The 15,749-nt window shown below is 40.1% G+C and overlaps 1 non-coding gene and 1 pseudogene across 1 annotated transcript; both read right to left on the bottom strand.

The window, feature by feature from the left end:
* LOC119811601 overlaps positions 1-12,341 on the bottom strand; it is a 28,259-nt pseudogene extending 15,918 nt beyond the window's left edge.
* On the bottom strand, positions 1,522-1,648 carry LOC119813854. Its single transcript, XR_005285298.1, has one exon. It is a non-coding gene; the product is annotated as a small nucleolar RNA SNORA40 (small nucleolar RNA).
* Positions 12,342-15,749: the final 3,408 nt, after the last annotated feature.

The following is a 15,749-nucleotide window of genomic DNA, read 5'->3' as shown; positions in this document are numbered from 1 at the left end:
ATTTCTCATTCCCTTGAGTGGAAATTTTGGATCCATTCTGAAAGAATCTGGAGATCTGGGAGAGCCCCAATCATTTCAATACTTAGTATCACATACAACTCTTCTTGTTTTTCAAAGACTTATTTATTCATTCATTCATTCGTTTGTTTATTTATTTGTTATGCATATATAGTGTTTTACCTGCATGTACACTTTCAGGACAGAAGAGGGCACCATATCTCATTATGGATGGTTGTGAGCCACCATGTGGTTGCTGGGAATTGAACCCATGTCCTCTGGAAGAGCAGCCAGTGCTCTTAACCACTGAGCCATCTCTCCGGCCCTCATGCACAACTCTTATTCTGCTTCTTTGTTGATATGGCAGTGATTTGAAATGAAGGCAAGAACAAAGAAAGCATATGAAGATATCCTTATAAATATTCATATTTCATGGTCCACAAAGTCCTAAGAATGTAATCACCAAACGTGTTAAATGAAAGAGGGAAAATGAATGAGTTAAAGAATTCATTTCAGAGAAAGAGAATATTTTTTTCTGAACAGCTCAAATCCTACTTCCTTCATGAAACTCTTACCAGTTTCCTTGTTTGCTATAAAAAGACAAAAGGTTTCCTAAATTCCTTTGTTGGTTTCTGTGGGGTCATTATTAGGCCCTTACTGATTTGTTTTCTTATGTTGAAACCTTCTTTGGAAGTTTGTATTTCTATGTAATCATACTATAAGCTCTTGGAACGCAAGTCTATGCTTTATCCTTTTTGCTTTCCTAGAGTTAAGAGAATGTCTTAATATTTTCCATTCCCCCCCCCCTTTTTTTTAAAGATCATGCCATTCTTAGAGGTTAAAAATTATGGAAAAGAAGTTTATATAAATCCTACTTCTTAATGCTGACAAGGAAGGAAGGTTTATTTAGTTTTTGTTGCTGTTTATAAATATACATGAGATTATTAAACAAATAAGTAAAATAAAACTGATAAGAAAATATGATTGGTTAAAAATAAGGTTGGTTAAATTGAAATGGAAAACAATAGACAGGAACTGGAGAAATGGCTTGTTGGTTCAGAGCACTGGCTGCTCTTCCAGAGGTACTGGGTTTAAGACCCAGCTCCCAAATGGTGGCTCACAAATATCCAAAGCTGCCAACAGGATAGAAAAATAAAACTGTCCTAGTAACCTTTGAGGTGTGCCTTAAGAACCACTGCTAGGGCATATATGGTTAATGCTAATGCAATTAGTTGTGACTCTCCCTTGAAACGCCCATAGTCTACATTGGAGTGGGTCTCACTGGCTGCAGCTCTTCAGTGAGGAGCTCATGCCACACTTGACCGTTCCTTACTCTCCTCTCCCTTGGGAAGTGTGTACTCATTCCTTCCGAGAGCTGACTTTCTCTTCTTAACCCTCACGCAGGTATGGAGTAGAGACCACCCAAGAGTCTGTGTATGCTGCAGGCTTAGTGGTATCAGCTCTGTTGTTCTTAAAACCAATCTTATTACCAATGCCACCATCACTTTGAACTGTGTTAAGCATCACATCCCTTCTGATATGTATCAAAACTCATACTTAATGAGTTCCGGGTTGCAACAGAGGATTTATTTTTATATACATGTCTTTAAGTCTTTGTTCACCAATTCAGCACAAACCACACATAAGCGTTACTGTTTTTGAGTGTTTTAGATGGGAAGGAATCACAGGAACAAACCAATTATGGTACAGTCTGGATGCATTTGAGAAATTAAGCATATGTGAATGGCATACTGAAGAAGGCCACTTTCCAAATGCTACTAAACTCTGCTGCCACAGCATCATCGCAAGGTTCTAGATTGAATTTTGCTGGATACATGCTTTCATCTCTGTGGCCCTCTTTGTGCCCACAATTTCTTCTGTCTTCTACTTTTAAAAATTATTTTAGATATTGGCAATCCCCGTAGCTAAGTTTTTGTTTAATTTACCCAGCTTCTTCCCATGACTGGGTATAGAGTTTCCACCCCACTATTATGATTATTTAATAGGACTGCTTTGGATTACCGAGACATCCAGATTATGTAAGACTGTGCTGACATTGTGGCATTTCTCCCTGTGGCTACATCCGCGAAGAGCAAAATCCTCTTTCCTGTTCCCAGGGCTTTGTGAAAGCAGGACCACAGCAGCAAGCCATTATCCTATTGCCCTCAGCATTCTCATGGTCTGACAGTCAAGGAAGCAAAGTTCAGACTCGTTTTACCTTCAACTAACTTTATAAATTTTAGCTCCTCCTTGAAATTAGTCTGTTTGATGATGACTTTGATATTTAGATAGATAAACAAAAAAAACTGTCAGCATTTTGATTTGATTTTTAAAATTATTATATTTTTAATACCATAAAAACTTTCTAGAAATAAAATTGGACTTGTCATATGCCTTTAAATTATACACTCATCTTTTTCTACTTTAACAATTATAATCAGAAGTGATACCAACATGGTATGGGAATTCCTTCGGTCTATGTGATGCTTTGATTGGTTTATGAATAAATCTGTTTCAGACAGATTATGGCTTAGCATAAGAGGGCAAAGTGGGAGTTCTAAGCACAGAGAGGGGGAGAGAGTAGGCGAAGTCAGTGAGAAGCCCTGTAGCTGCCCACAATAGACAGATGTGCCAGAATCTTGCCAGTAAGTCACAGTCAGTCATTGGTTCATCTGCCTTGTATTTTGTTTTTGTGGCTCCAGGAGCAAGCAAATTCCTATCTGTTCATGTCAGTATCTAGTCAAGGAGTATGATAGTAATTTACCATTACTATACAGAAATGACATCTCTTCACTATTGTAGCCGGATTGCCCTTTGGGCTGCCACCTCACAAATAACAACATGGAGATTCGTTATAAAATATGAAAGTTTGGCCTTAGCTTAGCTAGCTCTTAAAACTTTAATTAACCCATGTACATTAATCTTCATTCTGCCATGTTGCATTGCATTTCTGCCATCCCAAACCTCCTGTTTCCTCTCAGTGTCTCGCTGGAGAATCGGGTACCTAGATTACTCCTCTCATTTTTTTCTCTCTCTCTCTGCCGGGAAGTCCTGCCTATTCTCTCTGGCATAGCTATTGGCCATTTAGCTCTTTATTACACCAATCACAGTTAATACATCTTCACACAGTGTACAAATACCCCACAGCACACTCTAGCTCTGTGAGTTATTGTTTTTCTAACATTTGTCATTGATCCTCCATACCTTCTCAGCTGAACTCCCTATTGAGAGAGCCTACATAACCCTAGTCAGGACTCCTGGAAGCTGAGTTTTGCATAACTGCCTTACTCCTCAAATCTCACTATAAAATAGTTTGATTCATTTTTCTATTTTGGAGTTAAGAGGATAACTTACATATTTTAGTATTTCCCTGACCAGAACTATTACGAAAGAAGCACAGTTGAATGTGAAATTAGCTTCCTACTTAATCGGAAAGAAGTAGCGTAAGATGCATGTAAATAATGAGCTTTTTTTGAAAAATGAGTTTGAATATTTGCGTCATTGTGTTTTTAACATTTGGGGTTTGAAAAGTTGGAGTATCTGAACAAGGGGCTTGTGAAAGGGAAGCGAGCACATTCACAGAAGGGAGCCTCAGATGACCTTCACAGGGCATTGCCACATTTGCTGGCAAGAGTACATACAATATATTACTTAATAAAAGAAGTAAATCCCAAAGCAGCACACAGAGATAACTTTTCATCTTTAAAAGTAGTGGTAACATGAATCTTAGAAAGGCACGCGACAACATGAAGGTGGCAATGGTTATGGCCGGGCTGCCACTAGTTTTAAAAATTCCTTTTTTGCTTTTGTTTTTACATTTTGCTCATCTGAATTTTCAAATTTTCATAGCTCGTGCATGTGATACATCACCACTTAAAAATGAAATAAATCTACTAGATTTAAAACCACTTAAATGAAAGATAGCGCAATGAGTTTGTCAGAATATAAGCTTGCTCCTTTTGGTAGATTTTACAGTCTGAATCAGGCCATAGCTCTGGCAGCACCTTCTTTGACAGCAAATTAAATGGCTTGTGCTACAGCTTCCCAGCTCCCAATTTATGGTATGTGGTTGCTCTGTGCTTTTTGTTCCATACACTGCATTGAACTAAATCTTGTGACATGAAGCTTCCTGTCACCCTTGAAGGTGATGGAAAGTCCTGTCTCTGGTGAGGGGCTAGTATGGAGAGTTCTCAGGGGAATTTGCTGAGGGAAGGCCTCTGAAGTCCATACTCTGTAGAGGATCCTCCCGACCTCCCCAACTCACTCTAGGTTTGGTGTCCCTATCCTCCTCCCCTCCCCCTCGCCTTTCTCTCGTTCTCCTTATCTCCTCTTTCATCTTCTCACTCTTAATAAAGCTCTTCTCCAGATTTTTTTTAAAAAGCCTTGTCTCTTTAGAGTGCTGTCATATTTACATTGTTATATATTGTATTTTTTTGCCTAATGGCCTCCTTCCCATTTCAAGTCCTAGTAATAATCACACATAATTTATAATTTTTTCAATGATGAGCTTTATTAGAGGGATGTTGTGGCATCTTTCTTTCTGGGCCAACCACTGTTATCTTCTTTTATGATACTTAAGTGGAAAGCAAGCTTTGAATTATAAAGATGGAAGTCTACTACAGAACGCGACTGTCTATTTTCTTCTTGCATTAAATGCATGAAAAGGAAATACTTTCAGTGTAAAAATAAAATATAAGCCAGTGAGATGGCTCAGTGGGTCAGGGTGCTGCCAGCAGATCTGCAACCTGAGTTTAAACCCAAAAAACCACACCGTGGAAGGAGAGAACCAATTCTTGAAAGCCACCCTCTGGCCTCTGTGTATTTATGTGTGTGTATGTGGGACACATATATAACTGCAAATAAATAGGTGTACTGAAAGGAAAAGAAAAGCTAAACATAAGAAAAAATCATAACTTTTGCAAAAAAATAAGATTCACAATATATTGCTCCCTAAAGAAGAAATTAGAGCAATTGGTCAAATCCAGTTGCTGCCAAGCAATTTCAACTAGCATTTCATCTGATATAATCTAGCAACCATTCAGATAGTATAGCCAAAGAAATCTACAAATTTGGAGCGCTGTTAACAATGAGACTGGGCATTAGGGGAAGCTCAAGATAGTTATGAGGCCTCTGGTCTGCTAACGGTGCTGTGTGCCACTATACCTGGAAAAATATAGAGACATATTTCTTACTCCAGATAAGGAGCCAACAAAAGAACAAAGTACAAAGGATACCACCAAAGTCCACCTTGGTGAACCAATGAAGTTTTACTGGGATTACTTGCAGGAGCAGAAATCAAAAGGCAATGCCCCTAGTATGAGTGGCAGCTGATGAAAGCTGGGAAGCTGGAGTGCACTGCACAGCCTGCGGGCAGCTCAGCAAGTCAAGTGTCCCTGGCTGCCTCTTCTAGGCACTGTGGCTGGTCCCTGCTTGTTTCAGGCTGCTCTGATGGTCTGAGTCTTCTTCAGGCAGCTCAACTTACCTGAGAGTATCCAAGTCCACCTTCAGGGTCCTACCATGAAGTTTGTTTAAATAGAATCTCAGTGTACACATAACTAAGCCTTCCCGATTAAAGTGTGGTCCTGTCCATCATTACTGTCTCTGTGTCTGTCTCTCACACAAGACGGTCTGTCAAATTGTCAAGCACTGTGTGAAAGCTCTCTGAGGAGACAAGCTCTCCCTCCAGCTGGCACCAGGCTTCAGTCTTTGACTTCTTCCAGGATGAGATTCCAAGGGAATTTCCAGTTTCTTAGGATTTAGTTTCAATGGTCCAATGTCCAAAGAGGGTACAAATAGCTCTGTAGAATGCCAACTCAAAATAGACACAATGGTATTTTCGACATTTTTGGAGGAGTAGGTGTGTGAGCACGGTTTCTTTTGTTTTGTGCGTTTGTGTGCATGAATGTGTATGTGTTCTCGTGTGTACGTGTGTGTGTATGTGTATGTGTGTGTGTGTTTGAGTATATCACAGTGCTTGTCTGAACTTTTTTTTCTTACGCTACAGGTTTTTTGTTTATATGTTATGTTTCTGATTTTGTGACCTTAGGGGTTTCTGAGAGCCAATTTGTGCGTTTCTTTGTGTTTCTTGTGCTTTCTATCTGTCTAATTGGTTTTCTGTTCATTCCTTTTACTTTATTCAGGTTTGTTGCTTTGTTTTTATCTTTTCTTATTATTGTTCCTTTACTTTTTTTCTTTTTGTAAAGGCAGCTTGATTTTCTAATGAGAGAGAGTGAGAAAGGATGTGGATTTGGGGAGGTGAAGAGGATCTGGGACGAGGAAAAATAATCAAAATATATAATATAAATAATCTATTTTCAATTACAAATGAACATAAAAAGTAAATATTTTTATTCCTGTCAGTACAGTAACAAGGACAGAAAGATCAAGAGTTCAAGTTTATTCAAGCTTATATAGTTGAGTTTGAGCACAGTTTGAACCATAGAGGACCATGTCTGGAAAGACAGAAAGAAGGAAGAACGCAAAGGAAGTAGATACTAAAAGTCAGTGTGTGGTTCAGTGTGCTATTTCAGTTGTGCTCTTAAAGATAAAAATCATAACCAGGTTCAAAGAGTAGGCAGTTTTAAGTCTCGTTAACTTGTTTTCTTTCATATGAAAGTATTTCTTTTGTAAATGAGAATATTATGGCACGCACTTGTCAGTGGGATCAATCTCTGGCTTCCCTTCAGTCCCAGGTATCTGTTATACCATTGAAATGCAGATTGTAATATAGATGCAGGTAATGTTTACTATAGAGTAATACGAAACACCATTATCAATGAGAGTCAGATATAACCCAACAAACCACTGTGGAAGAAAGCACCCTCACAGATTTCAAGTACACAATATCCAGAGAGAACTCTGTATAGACACACATGTTTTGGAAGGTATCTTTCTGTTTTCTAAATCTCTGAATTTTCAGCTTTCTAGGCAGCATTTTCCTGTGTGAATGATTGACAAGCCCACTTGGAATAACTCTTAGAAGATTCAGGAGGGAGCAATAGGATGTCATTACATTTTCCAGAAAGTTTTTTGTTAGGAAGTAATCTTATTATCTTCCAGAAGTTCAAAATGCAGAAAGATACAACTGAGATTTCATTTCTATCTCAAAAATTGTCCTAGTTAGGGTTACTATTGCTGTGAAGAAAGACCAGGACCAAAAAACCTTGAGAAACAAAGGGTTTATTTCATTCAGTTCCATATAACAGTTCATCATCAAAAATAGTGAAGCCAAGAACTCAAGCAGATCCGGAGCCTGGAGAGAAGAGCTACGTAGAGGCCATGAATGGGCGCTGCTTAATGGCTTGCTCCCAATGGCTTGGTCAGTCTGTTTTTTAATAGGACCCAGGACCACAAGCCTGGGGAAAGTATCACTTACAATGGGCTGGACCCTCCTGAATCAATCACTAAATAAGAAAATGTCTTATGGAGGCATTGTCTCAGTTGAAGCCCTATCCCCTGGTGACTCAAATTTGTGTCAACAGAAAACTAGCCAGTACACAAATCAAATGAAAACTAAAAGTGACTTTATAAAAATATAGGTGCTTGTGGTATCCTGCATCTAGAATACAACTGCTGGGTCCCATCCAGTTTATTCGTTTGTACTTGGCGGGAAGCTTGAGGATTGAGAAAGAGATAGACAAGAGACAACTGATAGAGTCGGGAGGACATATACTAAGTCCGGAGAATCACCTCCTGTTTATTTCTCATAGGCTTTATATATCCCAATCCAGAAAGGAGGGAGAAGACAGAGGGCTTCTGTACCACGGTACAAAGTACAAAGTAGTTTCCCTTTCAATACTCAAAACATCAAGTAACCACACCTAGGTCAAAACATCTTGTTAGTAGCCACACCTTAGGTCAAACATCCTGTTAGTAACCACGCCTTAAGTCAAACCTCCTGTCATAAAACCATGAAGGAGCAAGAATAGGTCTGAACTCTCTGACCTTTCGTCAAGGTGGAACGGGTCCTCTTTGTGGGCTCGCACAGATGCTTCATCTGGAAGAACTAGCCTTTCCTTAGCGGATCTCAATGAAACCTTGCTACTGCAGTCTCTCTCCTTATATAGTCTACAGCTGTCCTTTTAAACCATCAGTAAAAAGAAACAGATCTCACCTAAAAGAACATACAGGATAGTTATTCTGAAGTCAAGTTTGAGTGACCACCCAGTTCTATTTTCCCACACTGAAGCAGTTTTATAGTATCTGATCAAAGAAAGGCATAAATTGAAACAATTTTAAACTGCTTTCGCTGGTGGGTACATCAGAGAGATTGTTACAGATGGGGGGCATCTCTCCTACCATCCTCAGATGCTGGGGTGACATTCTTACATTTTAGGCTGGTAGAAGACAGAAGTCTCTTAAGTTAATAAATGTCAAAAGGTTTTTAATCTCTCCGTTCTGGAAGATTAGTTCTGACTAGTTAGTAGCAAGGAATGGCTATTTAGGGAGAAAGTTCGAGACAAGGTATAATTAGGCTATGGCCCTGTGAGATTCTAGTTTTGCTCACCATTGCACTTCTAATCAGTCGATTAGCAGACACAGCTTGTGTCCAAGAATTCCCATTCCCAATAAGGTATTTAAACATCATTGTTTTTCATTTTTTTCTGAATTCTATGTGTGTGAGTTGTTTTGCCTGCGCATACATCTGTGCACTACATGAGTGCCTGACACCCATGGAGGTCAGAAAAAGACAACAACTCCACTGAACCGATACTTATAAACTGTTGTGAGCTACCATGTGGGTGCTGGGAACTGCACCCAGGTTCCCTGGAAGAGGAGGCAGTGCTCTTAACGACTGAGCCGTCTATGTAGCTCCCGGTGTTTTGAACCTTAAGGAGAGAGAGTTGTGATACCTTCCTATTTTTAAAAATGGGGGTGTTAACTAACAAGCACATGGGATTATGAGGGAAAAAAACCATCCTCAATGACCTTCGCACTTTCTTATTTCTACCTGGCTGCCTAAAAATGGCTCCAGTTCACAGATAAGAAAGGCACATTGATAAAGTTAAAATCAAAGGCCCTGTTACCCGGCCCCTGATTGCTGTGTGGGTGCTTTATCAAAGAGAGGCACGTTTGCATCTGTCCACAATATTAGAATTATCAAGTGGCAACAAATCCACAAACCACATGAGTTCCATTGGCAGCAATTTGCCAAGTACTCTTGATAATCCTTGATGGCTGCTGAGGCAAACAGAAGTTCCTTTGTTCCAGTCTTAACTAATAGTATTAACTCTCAGATCACACATTACACGTTACACAGTTCATCTCTCTATACGGATGCATATGCTTAGGTCACAGAATGGCTACAAACTGTTACATGAGCTACAGTTGAGGTCCAATTGTAGACTGCCTGGAGGCAAGCAGAAGACTGATGGGGATGTAGAGAAAGTCTCTGAGAATAAAACAATGGACAGCTGGAGGTGCTGTAGAGACAGAATTGAGCCGAGCCTCCAGGTATAAAGAAGCAAGGTATGCAATCATGGAGACCACAGAGGTGAAAGACAGGTCAGAGTGCAGACAGATAAACAGACAGCAGTCCAGACGGACAAATGAGCGGGTGAGCAGATGGATGGCGATTTTAACAAGCCACATCAGGAAGGTGGACATTCCTCAAATAGCTGGGAACTCTCTCTGTCAGCCTCTTAAGGGGCCACCTCTACATGAAGGAGTTGAGATGAGGGAACTGCACCTATCCCCAGTTTAGTACACTCTGCCAAGTCCTGGGATCTGTTTTTCTGATCTTGATACCCCTATGTTGCCACATGGTCCTCGCTGACTCTGGTGAGTTTATAGGGCAGTCACTTTGTACTCTTAGGAAGAAATCATTTATCAGCCTGTCTTGTAGACAGTGTTGGGAAGATGTATGCATGCTTACAAACGTGCAGAGTAAACTTTTCTATATGTTTTCATTCAAAATCGAATCAACTACTATTTGTAAACTAGGGTCCCTCAGGATACATCATGCTCTAAACACATACGTACATACACACACACACACACACACACACACACACACACACACACAGAAACAGTCGTGTACAATGTGGAGGACCAGAGAAAGAACACAGCCTGTACTATACGTGCCATCTTAGGTGTATCCCTCTGTCCAAAACATAAACTAGGAAGCAGAAATTGATTTATTAGCCCCACCCTTTCCTGTAGCAATGTCACAACTGCATAGAAAAGAGGAAACAAAAGCCAGGACAAATGCAGAGTGGCGATTTAGTTGTGAGATAAGCGCTAAGAACTTTGTGGAACCCCTCCCAGGAGGCAAGGGCCTCCTCCTCCTCTGGTGTCAGCCCTTCGCTCATCATCCCACTCCTATGGCAATGATCACTGTAAAGGGTTCATTGTTTTAGAGTATCTGTCCCGCTGTCTGAATCCATCATCCTTAACTGTCCATTGCTCAGTCTTGAAGGGTTTGGGAATGCCATGCCATCTATTAGTGGACCAGCATGAACGTTCCAGAAAAATGCCCATACCAGAAAGAAATATCATACAAAAGACGTGAATAGAAGCTTGAACACTGGTCAACAACTACTCAATTTTCACTACTTTGAAAGAGCTGACACAAGTGACCCCATTGACTCTGACAATGCTCTTTCCTGTCTTTGCTAAAGTCACCTCGGCTTAACCATCCAGTGTTTTTTTTTTTTTTTTTTTTTTTTTTTAATTATCCTTCATTACCGAGATGAGATAATTGGGAAGACATTGCAAAAGGTCCCTTTCTTGGTCAATTTAAGCAATCAAGAGATCTAAAAGAAAGTATATTGGCTCAACTCACCTGAGCCTCTCTGCTGGTCACTATCTCAATCCTTCTGTATTTGTTGAAGGTTTTGGCATTGGGAGTCTCATGCCTTTTCTTTGTCAGGTTGGAAAGTGCAAGTTTTTCCTTGTCTTTATTCTTGAAGGTCAGCTTTAAGAGTCAACTCGCGTGGGGCCTATCAAACACAGTAACTTAATAATTGATAGAGGTGAGCTTCTGTAACTGCCTGGCTAGAGAAGAGATATTCTAAAGGGAGACATTTGCACCCCTCCCTTTAGCAATCAGACTATTGATCCAAGGTACCAAGAAACACTATGCCAGAGGAAGGGGAAGGATGAAGCCTTGTGCCCGCCTAAGGAGGAACTTGTCTCCCATGAAAAGATTTCACACACTTCTAATTGTTGGTACAGTTTCTATAAGGGCAATTGTCATAGACAAAGACTAATACGTAAAATGACACAAACTTTCATTAACTCAGCACACTCTTAAGTCCTTAAAGATGCAGTCACCCAGAAGGGCCACCAAGATAGTATAGATTTAGTATAGCCCATGTCAATTTAACAATAGAAATCTTCTCAAAATATATTGGAATTCAAATGTAAGCAGACAAGTTTCTTAAGAATTTTAGATTCTATGGCAATAGCTGGGCAGGAGGTATATGCGGGACTTCCAGGTAGAGAGAGAGAGAGCTCTGGGAAGAAGAAGGCAGAGTTGCCTATCAGACATGAAGGAAGAAAATGGACACTACTGAGAGATGAGGTAACAAATCATATAACAGAACATAGATTAAGATAAATGGATTAATTTAAGTTTTAAGAGCTAGTGAGACAAGCTTAAGCAAAGGTTGAGCTTTCATAATTTTTTTTTTTAAAAAAAAGAATTTTAGATTCTAAATCTTCTTCCTACAACATTGCAATTGCTTTGGCAGAATGATTGTAGTCCAAAGAGATACACTGTGCACTTCTCTTTGGCCCTCAGGCTCCAGAAACAACAGACCCCAGAAGATTACAATTTCCTGAGAAACCTCAGGCTGATCGACCACAAAGGTTGAGGCCTTGGTGTCAAACAAGAAGAGGACTCTACTGCATGGGAAGAGATTTCACAAGTTCTGACAGTAAATTGGGCCATCTCTCAATCTCACCCTGGAGATGAGACCCTGATAGGTCAGTGATGGGCAGGACCATGCCTGGATCAGGAGTGCTTAGTTCCTATGCTTCCTGCCTCCTTAAATTTTAACCCCACACCTCACGTCAGACTCCTATGATGGACTTTCGGGACATGGGGCCCTGTGTTAGTTCCTTCCACCACTGTAGGCACACTGTTGTCCTCTATTGTCTATTGCAGCTGCCTTTTAATTCATGGCTGTCTGAATCAGCAACTGCAACTCCACCACTATCAGCAGCTGTTAGGCTGTGAGGGCCACAGCCTGAGGGAATTCTGTTCCCTCGGGTACCAACTCTTTCAAAATTACAAAGGGAGTTTAACTAAATCTCTGACTCTCTAAAGGAGTCAAGATTCAAGGTCTGAGTGGAATTCTGCTCACCTCCTCTCCTTCTCGTACTTTTCCAGAAGCCCTCATGCTTCTCCTCACCCCTCCTTAAAAAACCCTTCTCCACCTGGCTCCTCCCTACTACTTCCTGTCAGCTGACACAGCCTCCTGACTGCAGGTATATTTTATTTAATCAGACACATATTTTATTTGATGTTTATTTACATCATTAAACAAATGTTCCAGAACATACACAAAAGTAACATCCCTGAAAATGATATTCTGCAACACCACACTGAACAAATCTTGCTCTATTGCCACTCTCACTTTTTCCTTTAATTGACACATTGGCGGTAGATGTCCTAGCATTTGCAGACCAGCAGAGCCAAGGCTTTGACCCTAAAATCTCCAACAACATCACCAATATTGCCTTCCCTATTCAAACTTTGGACAGTGGAAGTAGTTCATCTCATATCTGCTGGTCCTGCAGGGCTAGCTCAAATGGCTACCATTCCTCCAACATGAAGATAAAAATTAAACGAAAGATCAAAAGACAGATGTCAAATCATACTCTACAGAATCACACATAACTTGAGTGCTGTGACAAACATAATTTGAATATTTTTGCCACACACCAAAGTCATTCAGCTCAATCAACCCTTCCTAAGGACAGGCAATTCATATATACCTGGCTCCCTTAAGAACTTGATGACAAAATGACGCCAGGAGTACAAAGAAATCAAGATATGAACTCAAAGGGTTCACCAGGAACTTTACAAACCATAAAACCAAATAACTACAGTACATTTCACAAGTAAGATAGGGGTCAAAGTAGAAAACTCTTTGCCTTTTCGATTTATCAGTGTGAACTAACAAGCAACTGACTCCAGAGAGTCAGTCACGGAACCAGGAACTTGAGGTCTAGGGGGGTGCTCCTGATAAATGGGAATTTCCCTTCATTCAGTTCACACAGATTGGTTGGCTAAGAGTTTTCTTCCTGGCTGGCTAAGCCAAATCTTTAATATATAAATGTGCTATCTTCAGTTCCCTGTGTTCCAGAAGATTCCAGAAGAAACTAGAAAACAGAAATTGGTGAAAGACATTAGACTTATGCGTGGTTTGGCCAAACCAGGTAGAGTAGAGAGAATCCTAGTTTTTGTTGTTTTTGCTTTCTGCCTTTCCCTTTGCGGTGCTATAGCTCTGTAGAAACGATGGAGCAAAAGCCAGGAAATAGGCACACAGTGACTCAGTTGTGGGTCACAACCAAGGGCACTCTGTTTTTGAGAGGCACATTTTTCCTCACAGGACATTAGGGCTTCAGCCTGCCCACTTCCTCCTGGACAATGTATAATATGCTCCCATGGGTATTACAGTCAATCACAGGGCTCACAGATGAGCAAAATAGTTGATGTTCTTTCTCACTCGACAGCATGAAGAGCACCTTCTAGTACTCTGAAAGAAAGCCTGTAGGGAACTCCTGATTGGTACAAACAAGCTTGATTTGTTTATGTCCTCTGAGAAAAAAACATGTGGTGTCCTCAAGCAATAAGGTCTCACCGTCAAGTACTGATGAGCAACCAAGACCATCAGCAATCCTTTGTAGTGTTTTGGCCCCCCCTGGGAAACTCCTGACAAACAATTGGAGGGGAGTTATACTAATCTGGAACTGGGTTTTTACTTGCAACCTGTGCTTATTATAATGTTTTCAGTTTCTTGACGGAAGTGGCTCTTCCAGTGAGAAAATTTGAGGGATATTTTTTAAGTAGTAATTTCATGTTAAAATGGTTTACTGGCTATAAAAAATTAGGCTTTCATTTCATCTGATATTGTTTTCTTGGTAATACAGATATCTAGGTTTCCATGGTTCCTCCTAGAAATTGAAAGTAAGTCATTTTATTTAAGATACCATGTACTTTGGACACAGAATTTGGAAAACACAGTTGGGATTGACCTAAAAGTTCCTTATTGACAGAGACTGAACATTTGCTTTCCAGCCACCCAAACCCAAATAATCACACAGAAACTATATTAACTACAATACTGTTTGGCCAACGGCTCAGGTATATTCCTAGCTAGCTCTTATATCTTAAATTATCCCATTTCTATTGATCTGTGTATTGCCACAAGGCTGTGGCTTACCAGAAAGTTTCTGACATCTTTCACCTTCAGTAACTACATGGCATCTCCCTGACTCTGCCTTCTTTCCTCCCTCCTTCTCTGTTTGAATTTCCTACCTTGCTATATTCTGCCCTGCCATAGGACAATGCAGCTTCTTTATTAGCCAATGGTATAAAACATATTCATAGCATACAGAGGTGAATCTCACACCAGCTCCTCCTTAAGTACTAGCTGTCTAGTATCAGAAAATGCTATACAAATTGCCAAAGGGGAAAAGAATCATAGTGATGGCCAGCTGGGGTACCTATAAACCACAATGACCAACCCTGCTATACACTTGTGGTTTTTTTTTGTTGTTGTTGTTTGTTTGGTTGGTTGGTTGGTTGTTTGTTTGGTTGGTTGGTTGGTTGGTTTGGTATTTGGTGGGATGTAGTAGTTCACTTGGCTTACACTTCCACAATGTAGTCCATCACTGAAGGAAGTGAAACAAGGCAGGAACCTGAAGACAGGAGCTGATGTAGAGGCTGTGGAGAAGTGCTGCTTACTGTATTGCTTCCTCTGACTTGGTCCACCAGCTTTCAAACAGCATCGGGGACTACCAGTCCAGGGATGGCCCTCCCATGCCAATTACTAAGGAAAAAAAATTCTCTATTGGCTTGCCTACAGCCTTATCTTATGGAAGCATTTTCTCAATTGAGACTTTATCCTCTTCAATGATTCTAGCTTTTATCATTGTGTTGTAACACTAGCCAGCACAAGTGACTACTTGCCAACTTGACACACAAACACATCACTGTTTTGCTTTATTTATTAATTCTATTTCTAATCATATTCTTTCCCTCCTCCAGGTCCTTCTAGATCCTCTTACCATCCCTACAAACCCAACTGTAAGTTCTTTCTCAAAAAATAAACAAAAATCAGTACAACAACAAAACCCCCCAAAACCTAGGATAATAAAATAAAGCCACACCTAAATACAAAAACAAAAACAAACAAAACCCCCACCAAACTGTAATAAAATAAAGGTACATTTAAAACTGTGAAGTCCAATTATAGGTTGATCAACTACTTCTGAACTTGAGGCCTGTCCTGGAGTGGATACAAAGTTACTCTATTGATCAAAATTGATTTCCCTCTCCCAGCAGGTGTAAGTGACAGTTCATTTGTTAACCTTTACCCTAGTGACTATGTTTTCATTCATTCATTTTTAAAAATAAATCAAAATAAAATAAAATAAGATAAAACAAAAACTATAACATCTATGTAGAACAAGGGAAACCAACAGAAGGAAAAAAGCCCAAGAGAAAGCACAAGAATCAGGGACCCACTAGTTTGCACACTCAGGGCCTGATGAAAAGACTAAATAGAAGCCACGATATA

This window comes from Arvicola amphibius, chromosome 4, assembly GCF_903992535.2.
Source record: "Arvicola amphibius chromosome 4, mArvAmp1.2, whole genome shotgun sequence".
Lineage (NCBI taxonomy): Eukaryota > Metazoa > Chordata > Mammalia > Rodentia > Cricetidae > Arvicola > Arvicola amphibius.
Note: the sequence above shows the minus strand (reverse complement) of the source record. Positions and strands in the feature narration are given on the sequence as shown.